The sequence below is a fragment of the Pituophis catenifer genome, unplaced genomic scaffold, assembly GCF_029215685.1.
Source record: "Pituophis catenifer annectens isolate HBS135680 unplaced genomic scaffold, rPitCat1.0.hap2 SCAF_3, whole genome shotgun sequence".
NCBI lineage: Eukaryota > Metazoa > Chordata > Lepidosauria > Squamata > Colubridae > Pituophis > Pituophis catenifer.
This window is the reverse complement of record NW_027256883.1, coordinates 115,890,400-115,908,360: the sequence shown is the minus strand read 5'-3', so window position 1 is coordinate 115,908,360 and position 17,961 is coordinate 115,890,400. Positions and strand designations below refer to the sequence as shown.

General features: G+C 36.8%; 1 protein-coding gene across 2 annotated transcripts in view; it reads right to left on the bottom strand.

The window, feature by feature from the left end:
• The window catches only part of CUNH1orf21 (chromosome unknown C1orf21 homolog), a 149,277-nt gene extending 132,341 nt beyond the window's left edge, over positions 1–16,936 (bottom strand). For both annotated transcript variants that reach the window (XM_070939282.1, XM_070939285.1), the window contains exon 1: positions 16,720–16,936. The gene's annotated coding sequence lies outside the window, so the exon portion shown is untranslated. The remainder of the gene's footprint in view (positions 1–16,719) is intronic.
• Positions 16,937–17,961: the final 1,025 nt, after the last annotated feature.

Below are 17,961 nucleotides of genomic sequence, written 5' to 3'. Positions count from 1 at the left end.
AAAGTTGTCTTAAGCTAATTTTAAATTTAACTGAAGCTCAAAAGCTACAAAGTGCCATAGTTTAAAATCTGATCTTGTAAAAACACATAAAAGATCTTGTTCTTCCTTTAACAACTCCTGCATTCCAGCTAGCTAGATCATTCTTAAGCCCCTAGGTTAACTTATTATTAAAATAATGGATGATAATACTGTAGAACTGGGCTCACTGAGAACTAATTTATATATAATGACATAAAAATGTTTAATTTAAAAAAAGAATTCTGAATTTTCAACTGTCTTCCTGAGCTACTTTGGATCAAGCATGCAAGTTAAGGAGTATGCAGAAAGCCAGGAGGTGTATGTTTAAAAGCCAATTAACTCAAACTCTGGGTTGTCCACAAATACCTCTCTTGGTAGCTATTGGGATATCTGCTGTGCCTGACTTTAATTTTCTATCAAATTCTTTTAATTAAACAAGGGAATTTGGCTGTCTGCAAATCAGAGCACCAGTTTTAAACATTATTTTATTTATAAACATTCTTCTACTTCCTACATTGCCCACACTGACATTCTTTAAAAATATTGGATAGTTCTCCAGAAAAAAAGTACTGAATGACAGCCTGGCTGCTAATAAACAGTTTTATAAGTAGCTGCATCCATCATGGCAGCTATTTTGTGAATAAGATGCGACCCTTGTGATGGTTTCAAAACTTGCTCTAAAAAATCCAAATGTATCTACTCAACCCACAAGGTCATCTATCTCTAATATGTAAACATATAAAGATCCCACGTTTTTAAGAAAATTCCATAATGTAATCCACAGGAAGAAAACTATGTATTTGGGAAACTATAACTAGAAAATAATGATTTAGAGTATTCAAAAGATCTAAAAAAAACAAAAACAAAAATACCCATAGTAGCAGCTGCAAATCATGGTATCCATATGAAAAATGCACGACATTGCAGTTTTACTCCTAAAATAAGCTTAACATTAAGAAAAAAGTTAATTTCAACCCAAAGCTTAGAGCCGTGATGGCGAACCTATGGCACACGTGCCAGAGGTGGCATGCAGTGCCCTCTCTGTGGGCACGCGAGCCATCACCCCAGTTCAGCTCCGCCACACTGGTCATCTGGTCTTCGGGTGTCTGCCGTGCATGCGTGGGGCGTGCAGGGGGCTGTGCACACATGCGCAGGGGGCATCCACAGGGAGGGGTGGTGCATGCGGGGGGCACACATGCATGCGGGGGGTGGGGCACATGCAGGGGGCATGCACGCATGCGCAGGGGGCAGGGCACATGCGGGGGCACGCACATGCGCTTTGGGCTCTCTGTCTGGAAAAGGTTAGCCATCACTGGTTTAGAGAGAAGAAGAAACCTTGATTGTGTTCAAGTGTATGGCATAGGTCCAATCACATTCGCCATGACCATGTTTAAAAGCAACATCTTTATTTAAGCATGGAAGGTGATTGCAGGCATCATTCGTTGTTTTGCATTGCCTGAATCCAGTAATTATGATTAATTTATACTTCCATTTTCTATGGACCCAGGCAATTGAATTAATTCATTAAACCATGATTCAATTAACCATGGGTAAGTATATTGTATAAACATAAGAAATTATTCAATAATGAATGAGAGAGATGCAAAATTAAATCATATTAACTTTGAATATATTTCATTGTTCTTTGGTCAGGAAACATAAAAAATAAACTATAATTGATAATCAATGGAGCTGCTTAACTGTAATACAAAATTGTGCAAATATTTTGACACATAACTAAGGGACTGAGAATGTCCCCTAAAACTATTACAGAATTCAGATTTTTCACAAAGTCGATTGCCAAGATTCCTGTGATATATCTGAAAAATTAACCTAATCATTAGAGTCTTAATATTTTTAAAAAATCGTATTAGAAAGGTTATGCTGCTAGAATTAATAAATTAATATCAGGGGTCTTCACATTTTATCATTATATATTTTACAGACTATTTTAAAAAGGCAAGAACATTAAAAATCTTTATGTACAATGAAATGGATTTTGGGTAACTTAGAAATTTTTATCATATAAAGTGTTACACAATGAACATTAAAATCTCCTAATTAAGGAGAAATTGAATGAATGTAAGTTAACAGAAAGACATTCTTGACTGTTACATGAAAGATAAATTGTGTGGGAACACACAAATTAGGAGCAGTACCATTAATTATGTTACATACAGTACAAGTCAACATACTGTATTTTATTTCTGCTTTGCTTAGAGATGAGTTGAAACATTAGAAGAAACAGAAACATTCACGTTTTTGTTTCTTAAAAAATTCAGTAACTAGCCATTTCCATTATGGCCCCCAAATTAAAACAAATATATTAATTGATAATAAGGACTTTTGACAACATACATTCCACAGGAAAAAAGAAGTGAAAGCTGGAGACCAAACAGGGAAACTTTCAAAATAAAAATTACTCAAGAATTTGCTCCTCTGCATGCTAGCTTCCCCCTTAAAAGATATGCAGCAGGGAATCTGGCTGGAACTAGGTTAATAATCAGACAGAAAAGGTTTATACCCTATTAATAAACATAACAAAGATAAAAACTAAAGAATGTATGTAGAGTTGTTCTTAACTCTGATCCTGACTAAATTACATTTTCTGTTTCCCTACTAATTCGAATGGCAACAAATGAAATGAAACTAAGCACTACTATTGTACTGCAAAGAATATTGTCACCGGAATTCTTAAAAAGGGAATACTACAAGCTATTACTTCCCTAGTAAGCACTATTTTCATTAATACCTAACTTGAACTTCAAAATGCCTGAATAGCGATAGCACTTAGACTTATATACCGCTTCACAGTGCTTTACAGCCCTCTCTAAGAGGTTTACAGAATCAGTATATTGCTCCCAACAATTTGGGTCCACATTTTACTGACCTCGGAAGGCTGGAAGGCTGAGTCAGCCTTGAGCTGGTGAGACTCGAACTGCCAAACTGCAGGCTGTCAGCAGTCAACAGAAGTAGCCTGCAATTCTAACCACTGCACCACCACGGCTCTTATAGAACTGTGAAAAACACTGTAAAATGGGCAGGGGAGATACAATTGGCTAGGTAGCTCAGTGGCTAAGACACTGAGCTTGTCGATCAAAAATGTCGGCAGTTCGGTGGTTGAATCCCTAGTATAGGTCTCCTGCGTGAGCAGGGGGTTGGACTAGATGACCTCCAAAGTCCCTTCCAACTCTGTTACTATTAACTTATTTTTTAAAACACTCCATTTCCTATATTAGTATACTTTCAGAACCAGAAGGATAAATTAAGAAAATGGCTCTAAAGTTGACTGTTACTGTAGTAAAGTTTGAGCTAACCTAATCTCCAATTATATCAAACATTACTAATGTGAACTGAGCAGAATCAGATTCAATTCCAGCTACAAGCACATTATTTAAGACCAGTCATTGTCTCTCAACACAAATGATCCTACAGGGCTATTGTGGAGAAAAATTGGCAGTATGGCCGATATCAAAAAGAATGTGTAAAAATAAGTACTTCCAGCAAGCAGGACTAGTAGGATACAATACTGCTATTAGTGTTAGAGGGCATAGTTGCAACAGGGTCAAATGTTCTTTACAATCATCGAAATGGCAACTCACCCTACAGAGATCTGAAAAGGGATCATTTCTATATACAAAAATGATTCTAGGAAAATTTAGCAAAATATAGCCTCAAGTAATAGAAAAGGAATTGCTCTTTGTGCAACCTAACTATTAAGGCGTGTGGCTGTAGAAATTAGAGACTGTGCTGAATGTGGGAGTTTGTATTTCTACACAAAGAAGAATAAATTTTCAGACAAATTTTGTGATTTATATAAAAATTCATAATTTGTAAGAATTATATTCTATTATTCCAAAAAAAAGTTAAGAATGAAAACTTAATACTGAATTAAAATAAAGGACCTAAGTAGTTTTTTCCCTTTCTTGCAAAAGGAAAAATACCCTAAAATATGAACTAAAACTCAGCATATTATGTGTACACTTAAAATTACATCTTTTTTTTTACACTACAGTTTTCATTGTCTCAAGCCAGCGAAGCAATCAACAGATGCTGTACAGGGCAGTACCTACAATATCTTCTCTTGAAACAAACAAACAAAAAATACAGCAAAATTACCAAAAATTCCAGAAAAATACAAAGCATCAGTCAAAATCAGTAAATTTCAGATTATGCAAAAAAGATATCTTAAATATGATTGACAAGAAGTTAAAAACCTTCTGATCAAATATGTTATTTCACTGGAATACATCTGACCAAGCAAGATAATCATCTCTACACTGGGTTAACATTTTTGTCTTATTTTACCAATACAATTGGGTGGGTTTTGAAATGGTCTACAGGCAAATTTATTGCTAGAAGATCTCCATTTAGCAGGATGCTAACAGGCCATGTTGTGATCGGAGCCATTCTGTTAATGAGGAAGTCTCCATCTTTCATATCACTATGTAAGAAACATAATATACTCTCAATATTTTAAATGAGTCCATTCATTTTTTTTTGTTTCATGCAAAAATTCTCTAAAGATTTTTCAGTCACCCATAAATTGTAGATATTGTCTTTTCTCTAATCAAACAAATTAATTTAATCATCTCTGCAAGGAGTTGTCACTGGTTCCTTTGCAATCTGCCTCTTATTCTTCAGCGAGGTGGTTGATACTGACTTACTCTATTGTCAGAGTACCAATTTGGTTTCTTAAAAACTAACTCTCAGAAAACTACACTGGTTATTGGTGTGTTATTGATAATATCAGACTTCGCTGACCTGTTTAGTCTACATTGTGATCATCTCATTCTTAATGTCTTTCCAAAAATTGATGTGCATTTAGAAGTATTTTAAAAGTACTTACTTGCCCTGAAGCAGGTTCATTCATATCCCCATCTCACAGAGATTACCCTACATACACAGCTACATTTCCTCTTATAGATGCGGATAGAGCTAAATCAGCTATTCCAGGAATTAGTGAAATTATCTCAGTCCAGCTGCTAAGGGTTCTTTGTAAACATACTTTAGAGGTTAGCCATTGCTGTAGATAATCTCTCATATCAAAAATTGAATAATCTCACTAATATGAACACTGTCTGCAATTATAATTTACTGTTTTGAAACTTTGCTTAAATTTAATTACAAACTTTGTTACTGTGCAGAATTCTCCTTCAGTTCATAGTATAAAACAAGAATCTGTAGGCTTAGTTAGCAAAACAGGAGAGGCATTTATGCAGCTACAGCAATATTTGAACAATCTATCTTCAAAATGATGTTACAGGCATAAGGGAAATGTTGGACTTTAATGCAGTCTTGGTTTATTATCAAGTTAATTACCTTGATAACTGCAATAAAACATGATCAGATGTTTGATACATTTGGATATAGCTTAACAACACTTCTTGGAACATCTTGTTGCTTAGAACTGCATTGAAAAATCTGACCTTATATGCATCATCATCTTTGTCTCTAAATCTATCCTAATAATATCTACTTGAAATAATCTGTCTTTTCTTATAAATAAATTTAGCCTCTTTAAGAAGGGGTGAGCCACTAAGAAATTCACCAATTTATTGGTTAGATTGCTTTAATGAGAAATTGAGAGTATCACACCACTGGAAAAAAACAAGAATTTGTTTAATTAATTTTGGATTCCTATAATTAAGACCTAATTCTACTTTGTGGAATCCCTTACTATTAAAAATACACAAATTGTGTTTCACAGACTGTCTTCTTTGGGAAGAACTCTGGATATTCTCTGAAACTCAAGATTCAGAAGGAATGTACTGTTTGGGAAAAAGAAAAAAAAATCCAGATTGGTCCGATGTCCTATGGACTATGCCATTCCAGGACAGTTCAGTGGTAAACTGCACTGACCAGGATACCACAAGCTGCTTCCCAAATGGAGCGTTTATTTTTTTAAATAGCCAATCCATTCCTATAGAATTCAGTGACAGGATGGATCACTTTGGAATACTTTAGAAAATTATATTCCTGAATCAGTGAGCTTTTCTTAATTACAAATATCTGCTATTGAGAAAATTAGTAATACATATTGCCAGGGAAGAATTCTAAACAGAAATTTATTATTCTTGTTCTATGTAATTTTCCTCTTTGAAAATAAAGTCTATTTTATTTCATTCCTCTTCTTTGAAATAAGTATATGGCTAAACTGGAGAAGATCACACTTAAATGGAGTTTGGTAGTTTGCGTTTCTGCTTGTTTTGTGAAACCCAGCCATTCCCATAGCAGCCTGGGTGACCAGATCTTCATTATGTGAGCATACTATGCTATGAGAACACAAGAATTATATTTTTTTAGAAACCTAGTTTTGCAGTTAATTTAATGTGTGTAGTTTCTTCACAAAAATTCATCAGGTTAGCACTTCATAGTGACAAAGCTGTTTCACACTAACGTGTTAAATTGTCTTTCACTTTATACACACATACTCATATATTCATCAATGAAATCTGATATATTGAAAATTTTACTAAAACAATTACACACATCTCATGCACAAACTATATAAGCAAGCATCTACATACAATACATATTGTTACCGTGTATCTCAAGGAATGAGTTCTGAATCAAATTCTTTAGCATTGTAAGGTGTTTTGGGAGGGATACGCTGCCTGCCTATGTATGTATGCACATAGGTGCTTCAAAATAAAATATGTAAAGGCTTAGGTAATAGATCTAGTACATCCAACTAACTACTCTTCACCATTAGCACAGTGCAGGCAAGACAGGTCGTATACTGTACTTTGATGCCTTGCCAGTGATTCAAAAGATGGCTCTACCTGATATGTATATGGTGTAATGATAACAAGCTGCAAACATTCCAACATATTTTATTTTTGCTATGAAGCAATGCCAGAGAACAGAACACATGGTAGGCTAAGAAAACAGATTTAATTTAAGCCATTCAAATTGTCTCAGTCATACAGGCAATTCCTCTTAATAATCAAGCAATTCAATCAAAGAGATTTATAAAAAAAGAAGTTATATAAAAAGAATACTAGTTCAAGGTTGGGTGATACATCAGGACCAAAAAAAAAAAAAAAACTTACCCTGAAATGAATTTGTGTATTCACAGGCAATTAAAATTTATCTGAGAGAAACATTATAAACCAAGGAAGCAAAAATGACCAACTATTCTGTGTCAGATCATCAAATAGTAGTCTGATCACTGGGATAGAGAAGAACTTTCAACCATCAATAATTTGGTATAAAAAAGTGGCAAGGAAGCTGTTAACTTAATGACAGAGACTCATATTAAACAGGCAATAGGTTATTTGCATGATGATTACTTAATTTTATTATATCTACTGACTAGGAATACTGTGGGCATAAGACCTGAGGAAACCCCCAACATTGACTAATAATGAGCAAGAACTTCCTTGGGGATAATAATAATAAAAAAAAAGATTCCAGCAATTGCTTAATCAGCACTTGTTAAATATGTAAAGCAAGCTCACACCCATGAAAATCTTTGCACTGTGGAAAGGGCAGTCTTTGGGGGATATTGTTTTAAATGGTGTATAGCTTGGCATTATCTGTGAACCAGACCACTAAGAACTATTCAAACATTGCCTTAGCACATATAATACCATGCAGTACTAGAAAAGAAAAAGGGAGAAAGAAAACAACACAATCTGCAATTTTGTGTCCTGGTTTAAGCAATCTAAATTTAATCAATTTGCATGCATACTAAGCATACTTTATAAAAGTACTTGGGAGGGTTGAAGTTAAGGGTTGAAGAGCCTTGGTAGTACAGGGGTTTAAGGCACCCTGTTATTAAGCTGGTTATTAAGACCAGCTGCCTGCAATTACTGCAGGGTTCGAATCTCGCCAAGGCTCTCAGCCTTCCATCCTTTCTAAGGTAGGTGAAATGAGGACCCAGTTTGTGGGGGCAATAAGCTGACTTTGTATAAATATACAAAAGGATGAAGGCTATTGCTGAGCACATTGTAAGCCGCCCTGAGTCTTCGGAGAAGGGCGGCATATAAATCAAATTAAAAAAAAAACAAAAAAAAAAACCAAAGCAAAATAATAGAGAAATTGTAAGCCAATATGAAAGTTCATTAATATGAACAGGAATTATGATAGATTTACTCACTGTATACTTAATACCTTAACTTAAAGCATGTCTTATTCTATAGAAATGCTGTTACATACTTTGCCTATGTTTACAACAATCATAATAAGCAAATAATTGTACACCTTTATAGATGTATTATGTTTATAGATGAAGTAAGGAAGTAGGATATACTCATACACAGAACTCCCCAAAGGCCACCGCTGTGTTGGAATTTGCAACCATCTCTCTCAGTCCCAAACCACATGCAGCATAAGCACTGAACAAAAATGGGCAAAGCTCATGTATGTCCTTTTACAGCTGGAATGTAATGGTTGAATCAAATCAAACATGCTGAGCATTAAAAAACGAACAATAGATATAAATTTGTTTTTAAAAAATGTTCTTATATCAGCTGTCTTTCATTGTAGAAATACAATACTATTCATAATCAAAAGTATTCCACATCTGCGGGCATATTTTAAAAAGCAGAGAATTATCAGCCATATTTTGGAAATGGACAGGGAAAAATCCTTTATTGTCTTCCTAACGCTCATTATTTTTTCATGTTGCTATTTTTATTTTCTAGAATAAGGCCAAAAACAATGACCAATCTTACTAATGAAGCTGAGTCAATCCCTTATCATTTTTTTTCCTTTTACATTCTTCTGTTTCAGAAGTGTTTAAAAATGACAGCATTATTTCTACTGAACAGGGTTTGTTGGAGCAACCTCTTTAAAGTAATCCATTGGACTAAGCCAACATTTTAATGATCAGTTACTATTTGATGAAGAGATTAGCTACTTAAATAATGCAATACCAAATGTGATGTTTTTTTTTTCAACCTACAAAAAAAAAGGTGTCATTTCCAAATTGGAGAGCTCATTTTATATTTGAGAAATCATAATGGAACAACTTATACCCATCCACTGCGTATGAATATTCAACAGCATTTACCAGCTGTGTTCCTTTTATAGAACTGAAGGCATTTCAAACAAACATATCCTTTAGCACCTTTGATCAATTTTAGTTTACTTGATTGGAATCATTCAATTTACCAGCCGAATGCAAAAATCTCAGTTCTTGCAGTCTACTCATAAGGAGCAACTCTCCAGAGCGCAGGTGGATGATCTCATGATCTCTCCTTTTTCCAGAGAAACTTTGCTGGCCAGAAGTTACCATTTGACCTCCAATCTCCACCTCAATGCTCTCCTTCAGGGACAACTAATTTGCCATGAATCCCACGCCCTACCCCTGAAGTTCCCCTTGGATCAGAAATTAATCTGGCTAATGAATACATTTGCCTGCTCTGCTCCGAAATGCTCATGCTTTTTTAAAGGTTTCTGTAACTGTTCCATTAATAGCTTAGTAATATAAACCATTGCTGCAGGGATCACATAAACTATGAGCGAATGGCAATAATCCCCAAAGTGTGTGTCAGGACAAACTAGTGTGTTCCTGAAGGTCTTGCAGCAAGGGAAAAATGAAATATAATACATGTGCTTGTAAGTACAAAAAAACCCACCCACAGTTAAGGTTAAAAGGTTGTGCCAAAGCATAGATTAGAATCAGGATCTCTCTCAGTTAACATTCCTAGCCAAGGTGACAAAGGAATTCATCAAACTTCATTTATCCATATCTTCACTGCTACTGAACAATGTTTCCACAGACAAGAAGTCTTTTCACTAACTGAAACTCTGCTAACCTTCATTTTTGGAAACTGCCACAATAATTATGTTTTATAGACTTTGGTCCTACATAATGCTAGAGGAGGAATGTTTTACTATTATTTAAACTAGCCACAATGGTCTGGTTTTCACACAGCACCACATCATAATAGATGCATCTGCCTATCTAGTTGAACTAACTTATTAACTTATTAAGAATGAGCTATACCTTTTCAGCTCCTCCCACAGAATTTTACCTTATTAGGAAGTGGTCATATGATCATCTTTTGCAACCTTCTGACAAGCAAAATCAATAGGGAAGCCAGATTCACTTAACAACTGTGTTACCAACTTAACAACTGCAATGATTCACTTAACAACCATGGCAAGAAAAGTTGTAAATGGGGCAAAACCCACTTAACAAATGTCTCACTTAACAACATAAAGTTTGGGCTCAATAGTGGTCATAAATTGAGGACTATGTATATGCCATTTTTGATTTGAAAATACTCTGATGAGCTTTTGAAGGATCTCCAGATTATAAGGGACAGCTTCCAGGACTATTGTTTTATGAAAAAAATGCCATCTTTAATAATATTTTACTACAAGTTTTAAAGTTACATTCAACCGCATGTATACAATGTTATGTTATTACCTTTATTTATTTACCAATAGAATGATTTGAAACAGTATTTCTGAATACACAAACCACAGTTGACCTAAAACAATAGGAAACAAAAATATTTTCTCATACCCAATCTGTTCATTAGTTTAACACTAGCTTGCACATCACCACACTTGTTTCCACCAGTTTATGCTGGATGCAACAGATATATTTTATCCTAGAGTTTTCTATGGTTTTGATACCATGACACCCCAAATTCCTAATCACTTTAGCTACAGGTTAAAAATTCTCCTCAGATGCTCATTCTGAATGTATTTTCTACAAAGTGAATTTTATTAAACTGCACTTGAGAATTAAGTGAATGCAGAAGTTTTAACTCCCATTATAACAGTTTGTGTAAGGGTTACTTGTTGGTCCCTGAGGCATTCTTTCTAACCATCAAGAAATTGGCTTTTGAAAATACAATAGTATCAATAAACTTAAAAGAAATATATTGTGTTTACTACTTCAAAAATGCTTTGGACTATGGCTAAGAATTAGGAATCCCTCTCCAATCCCATGTTCAACTCAGGTTAGAAGACAAATCATGGCAGTATTTTTTTTTTATTTCTTGTCATCAATCATAAAGGAATTTACTTGGGATGCTAAGTGACCTCTCATCCAGGCACTGCTGAGACCTGCATAGCTACCTACATAGCATATTGCAAACATAAATTCATGAAAAAGGGAATAATTTTTGTTACAGTGTGGAGTACAAATTCCATTTATTTTTCATTTTCTTCCTCCTCTTTATGATTCTGACTGATAATAAGAAAGTGGTTCCAGGGGTATGTCTGGCTGAAATATGCAGATATTCAGCATAAAACTCTGGTTCTATTTGTTTACTTGGAGTCCAGCTTCTAGAGCTTCAGTTATTATTATGATTAGCTACAGGCAACACATTAGATTATATATAACATAAATAAAAATAAAAATGCAAATTGATATTTCTTAACAATAACATACTGTAAATTAAAATGCAAATTGACATTTCTTAGTCAACTACTCTATACTACAGGTAATCCTTGATTTATGACCACAATTGAGTTCAAAATTGCTAAGCAAGGCAGTTGTTAAGTGAGTTTTGCCCCATTTTATGACGTTTTTCCCACAGTTGGTAAGCAGTTCACTACAGTTGTTAAGTGAATCATGCGATCATTAAGTGAATCTGGCTTCCCCCATTGACTTTGCTTGTTGGAAGCCAGCTGGGAAGGTTACAAATGATGATCACATAAACTCTTTCATAAATACATGCCAGTTGCCAAGCACACGAATTTTGATCACATGACCACAGAGAAGCTGGAAAGGTCGTAAGTGTGAAAAACAATCATAAGTCATATTTTTCAGTGCTGTTATAATTTTGAACTGCCACTAAACAATTGGTTGTAAGTCAATGACTACTTGTATTTGAGATTCCAAAACAAAGACCACCCTTTCAATGATAGATTATCTACTTGCATTTAAATAATGAACAGAATATTGTCATAACCAATCCATCAGGTAGATTTGAAAGGAACTAATAAGAACTTTAAAAGGTTGATGTTATGCTAAGAAGTAGAACAAGTTATACTTATTTTTCTTAAGAGGAAAACTAGATTTTTCTCAAACTGGTTCATGCATCTTTTGTATATCCCTGCACCTCCATTTTCTAGGTATAATAATTTTGGAAGTCGTTCATCAGTCCTCTTGTAAGTGTATTTATTTTGTTATTATTATTATTGTACATATATCCTGTCTTTCCATTGAAACAAAAGGCAGCACTAATGGAAACCTTCCGTCATTTTATCTCATCAAGATAAAATTTTGATCCTTTCTTTTTAGGATGAAAAATAATGCTTGGTCAAGTCATCAAAGCAGGATTTGAATTGGGCTTCTTCTTAGACCTAATTCAGCATTTTAATTATTGTATCACATTGGTTCTCTTAAAAGTACACCCCCCCAGCCAAGAGAAATAAGATTCTTCAAAAGCATAAACATCTTTCTACTATTTCCAGAATATAGTCCAACACTTCAGGTGTATAGGACAATAAATATAGTCACAAATAGTTTAGTCTGATCTCCTTTTTCAATGGAAAAAAAGCATCTCCAGTAGAGGGTACTTAATTGTGTGTCCACCTTACTCAAACATTGCTGAAAATACAAAAATGAAAACCAAAACCCTATATATTTTGATATAAATTATACTCTTTACCTGAAGCAAAGGTAGAAAAGTTTAATTTAAAAAAGCACTTTCCCCCCCTTTCCTTTCCATCCTTTCACGTTTTCTGCCCATAGTTCACAGGGCTAGAAAACAAACACATGCAAAATACTGTCAGATGCATATGCTATAGAAAGAGACATAGTCCAATTCATTGTGTCAGGCGTAATTGCCCCAAAGGAAGCAGTTAGGAAGATACACACAACAGCAGTGAACCCAAGATCCTCTGTGGTCTGCCATTGTGTAAGAAGTCACTCTTTATCTATTCATGTTGCTTGCTGCAACTATAACTCCTAAAGTAAAAGCACAATATAAATATGACAAAATTAAAGATGTACACAGGGATAGCTCAGCTCAGTCTAACAACAGCCATTCAGTATGCAAACCATAAAACCACTAGCCGCAGAAAGGGATGTTCCTCAGTCATAAATGAAACAGGGAAACTTCCTTAAATGGCACATCTATTCTTGCACAACTATACCCCCCACCCACCCACTGTATCATGCAGAACAGCCATAGCAGGAAAACATAGGTTGTTGTTGTTATCTGTTTGGCAAGCCAATACTGTATAAAGCAACCTGCAACTGAACAATGTAACAGCTCACAGAGCACTGTTGGCATGGCAACAGACAGGCCCACCACAGTGTTATTTTTACCCCAGACCTCCACTCCCATACTTAAAAAGTCCATTTTCTAAACTCAATAGCAAGGTATTTCTTCACTTCTATGATGCTTACTGACTCCAGGATCAGTTCTATGACCCTAAACTCTAGCAAGTGTCATTGTATGACAAGCATTTTTATCATAATAGAAGCCTCTTGCATCAAATCTTAGAACTGTAGAGTAAAATATGCAGATATCACTCCCTTTCAAACTATCACAAAAACGTTAGTCAAAAACAATTATCATTATATAAGGCACTTTTTTGAATGCTGAAATATTTTCTCACTTATCCTGAAAACTATCCTGTAAACCAATTATGAGTAAATGACAAAAAATGACAATTTTCACATCATGTTCCATTGTCCGACTTTTCCAAATATATGCATACATAAACCCACATATAAACCTATATTGGTCAAACAAGATAGAAATAAATGCCTAAAAAGTTGTAAGACCACATATGGAAGTCAGAGAGAAGAAAAAAATAAGGGAGGAAATAGAAATATGCACATTAGAATTGCAGTGATGTGAAAGACTGAAGTTCACTTTAAAAAAAAAGATTTCTGTTGGACAAAAGCATCCACCTTCTATCTATCAGTCTTGAAGAATATTGAATGTTGTAAAAGGGAACTATGCACAGATGTTGTCTACTAACACCCAGTCCCAAAGCCTGTTGCAAGACAGAAAGTGAAAAATGGCTTTCAGCCGCCAATATTATTGCACAACAAAACACACACCCTGCTGTGTTCTGCTGCTGCTATAACATAAGCGATCAAAAAAAGAATATGACATTGAGTTTCAGCATACGTTAGTGAATTGAGAAAAGATAAGTCATAATTCTTGGGTCTTGTCATTCTGAAGATGATTGTACAGGTATTATCAACATATCTGCAAATCAGAACTTTTAACAATCCCAGTGCTTAAATCTTTTCCCCTGCCAACACTACCACACAGACAGTTCTGACAGTTCATCCATGTCTTTAAACTTTGCAAAAAAATTAATCATAATTAGCAAAACTTCCTGAGGCACACACACTGACAAAACGTAGAGCCTAGAAATACATCAGCTTTCTGTTATAATTAAAATTATGAGGTCATTAAATGTTTTTAAGATATCAAAATAGAGTCACCTACACACTCAGACATAACAGCCAGTAAGGAGAAGGCAAAAATTATGTGCAACTACAGTAAATTGCTAGTCTGAATCCCTTTTCTACATCCTGCTATTATATTTGGTATGTTCATATGGTTCAATTAAGGATTAGGGCTCCCTTGTTACACTATAGCATCTAGTAAGTTACCTACAATGTTTCAGTGTTAATAAAACTAGTGTTGTTTTTCATATATTAAAATATGATTGCATATGTTCAGAATACTGAATACAAATTTCATACCAATTGCCTAAGAATCATTCCCTAGACAATCAGGCAAGACAGCATCACTAAATAATCTGACATCATTTTTTTTTTTTACCAACTCAGAATATTATGAGCGGTATGCACAATTTAATCAAAATATTTAAATACCAATGAAGTTAATGTGTAAATAAATCTGCCCATCCAAAAAGATAATATGATATATATTATAGGGAAATAAGATTCAGAGAAAATGCCAACTGTTAAAACTTCTCAGCATTAGGATAAGCTATATTGTAAAACCTCCTCCCTTTTGAAGAGGATTTTTAAAAAGATAAATCAACATGTGCTGGGAAAATTTCCTCATAGTATCTCAGCTTCAAGAACTGAGGAGAAGGGGCTACACTAGGTTAACTAGTTCCTTTTGAATTCTAAGAGATTTCTTGCAAATAGAAACTCTTCTCAGGACCAAATGAATAGAACATGAAATTTGATTCTACTGAACAGCAGTGCATCTGAAATCATCTGTCAAACAAATGTGAACACTCTTGACTGCAATCTTGAAGCTGTAGGGCAGAGCTTTCCAACCTTGACCACTGTGTGGACTTCAACTCCCAGAATTCCCTAACCATTTCAATTCACATGTCTTTGAATACTTAGCATGCAATGGGCAAACTCATCCCATCATTCCAGAATTATTGTTCATTGGCATACATAAGCAGCAAACAGCAGCTTTCTATTACAAACAGGAAAAACTCATAGCAGTATAAATTGCACAAAGAAAACCTTGTGCAAAAATGGCTCTCTAATGCAGTTGATATTTCCAAAAATACAACTGACACATATAGGAGCCAATGAATGGCAGATAAACAAACAAACAAATAACTCTTCCAAGTTTGCAATACAGTAACACCTCAAAAAGTACTGACACTCCCTAAAGAAATGAAGCTTTTATGCACTAATTGGAGAGATTGTAGGGAGACGCCTTTATTACTACTACTCACACTGCTAAATGCAGCTTGAAAACAAACAGGAAGCCCTCCACTGGCCTCTTTGGGAGGAAGTCTAAAACTGCAAATATATCTATCTATCCATCATCATGCCAGGGAAAGCAGAGTCTGACACCTACAGTTAAGTCAGCAATAATATAAATGCTGGCTTTCTTATAGACATTGCACATTGAAATGTATTTTTTTTTAAACTGGAGAGGATAACAACAGGATTTTAAGACCTAGGTGGTTTGGTTTCTTTCTTTTTTTTTTTTTAAAAAGAAGTAATTCCCAAAGGGAACTTACGGTAATTATTATTAGTTAACTTTTACAAACGAAACACAAAAACAATGGGTGAATTTCAGATACTCTTTCAAACAACTGCCAGCAGCTACATGACTGGAATATTCCGATTAAGTCTACTTCCCAGTATAGCACTAAGAAGTATTTATGTCTGAATTCCTCTATGGGGAAACAACATGCATACAAAAATAAACAACAGAGACATTCATCTATTTTTTTGTTTATTCTCCAGAATAACTGGAACCGAAAGAGATGAGAAATCGGGTTATTTTTCCCTCATCAACCCAAGCCATGGCTTGTCACCTAGCAGAAGGCATTCCGTCGCGATACTGTATTGGGAAGCAGAGCAACCCAAAAACACTAAAACAAAACAAAACAAAAAAAAAGGTCAACATTAAATGAGAGACAGAGAGAGATGAAAGACTGTCGCCCAAATCCTGGAGGGCCTAAATCACCTGCCAACCCATCTAAACCAAACCCCGTATCAGGAAAGATGCTCGCCCTCGGCAACCTGGGTCGAGGCGGAGGATGCTTGGGTGCCTTTCGCTCAGCGCCAAGCTCTGGGTCGCAGCTTTAACGCCAAACGTCCAAAGTGCGAAAAACCAGGCCTCCCAGGACCTGGAAAAGGCAGCAGCAGCAGCAGCAGCAGCATCGCTTTCCTTCCAGCGCCAGCAGCAGATCCCTAATTCTCTCCCGGGGCTGGGGGGGGGGGGGGAGAGGCTCTTTGACGGGCGCGCGTTGACATGCAGGCGAGCGGGACGATCCCGAGAGATTGCGAGGCTGCCCGTGTATCGCTCTCACCTTAGAAGCTCCGCTGCCGAACGGCCTTGGCCGTCTCCCCTCTCAGCCCCGACGGCCGGGCTTGCAAAGAAGTGCCTCCTTGGGCTTCAAGTCCCCGGTTTGACGGCGCGGCGGTTTGCTAGTTTGCGGGGCTGTTCGGGAGAAAGGTGGGTGGGGGGAGCAGGAGAAGGTCGCGAGTTCCAGCCCGTCCGCGCCACCGCCGAGGCAGCAGGGAGAGAGCGAGCGCGAGGCTGGGGAAAGAGAGCGAGCGAGCTGGCAGGCGGCGGCGGCAGCGGCGGCAGCCTAGGCAAACAGGCGGGCGCTGGGCGGCCTCTCCGGGGAGTCGGAGGCGGGACCGAAGCGAGGAAGGGGCGGGACGCGCAGCAACGGCTCTGGAGAACAGGAGAAAGAGGAACTCGGCCCGGGAAGAAATAAATGGAAAAAACGAGAACGACGTGGGAGCGGTGCGGCTCGTTACAGCCCGCTCTTCCTTTACGCATGTCCTACTTTGAGCCTCTCAGCCTTCCGGAGCGAAACTCCTCCCTCCGGCCCAGGGTGCCCACGCAAAAGGCATCCTTTTTTTTCTTTTTTTCTTTTTTTTTTTTTTGCCCCCTTTCTCCCAGCCGCTTGACAGAATTGCAGCGGGAGGAGGGGGGTTACGGGGTGGTGGGAAACAGCTGGTAAGCACACCTGGCTCCGCTCAAAAAGCCCGCAGGAGGATGAGACCTCGCCCCAGCTTCAATTACGGCGCTGCACCGACAGAGGCGTCAAAGACGAACCGGTAGAATCCCGAGGTGTTTGGCTGGACTGTGCCACTTCGGATGGCCAACGCGGGGGGTCGGGGGAAAATATTGTGCTTTTATCTTAAGAAAAAGTTACTGCAAAAAGAGGGAACGACGCCGAACGTTTTCGATCGCTGCGTTCTTTTTTCCGCTCTGGGGGGGGGGTCTCTTTGGGTCCTCTGTGTCTAAATAAAGCAATTGCCAGAATAGAACAATAATTCTCATTCCCATTCTTAGAATGGTACACTCCAGCCTTGTTCCACCTCTTGGTACCCAGTCCAAATTCATTGAGCAAAATTTGGATGCTATAATTTAGACAGTGGTCCACATGCCTTCCTGCCTCTCAACCTCTCTATATTCAGCTTTCTGCAGATAAAACAGTAGCACAACAGGGGAGAAGGTTCTTTCTCCTTCTCTCCAAGTGTTTTACTTTCAGGGATCTTTTTAAAACTAATGCTGTTCAGAAATGGTATCACTTACC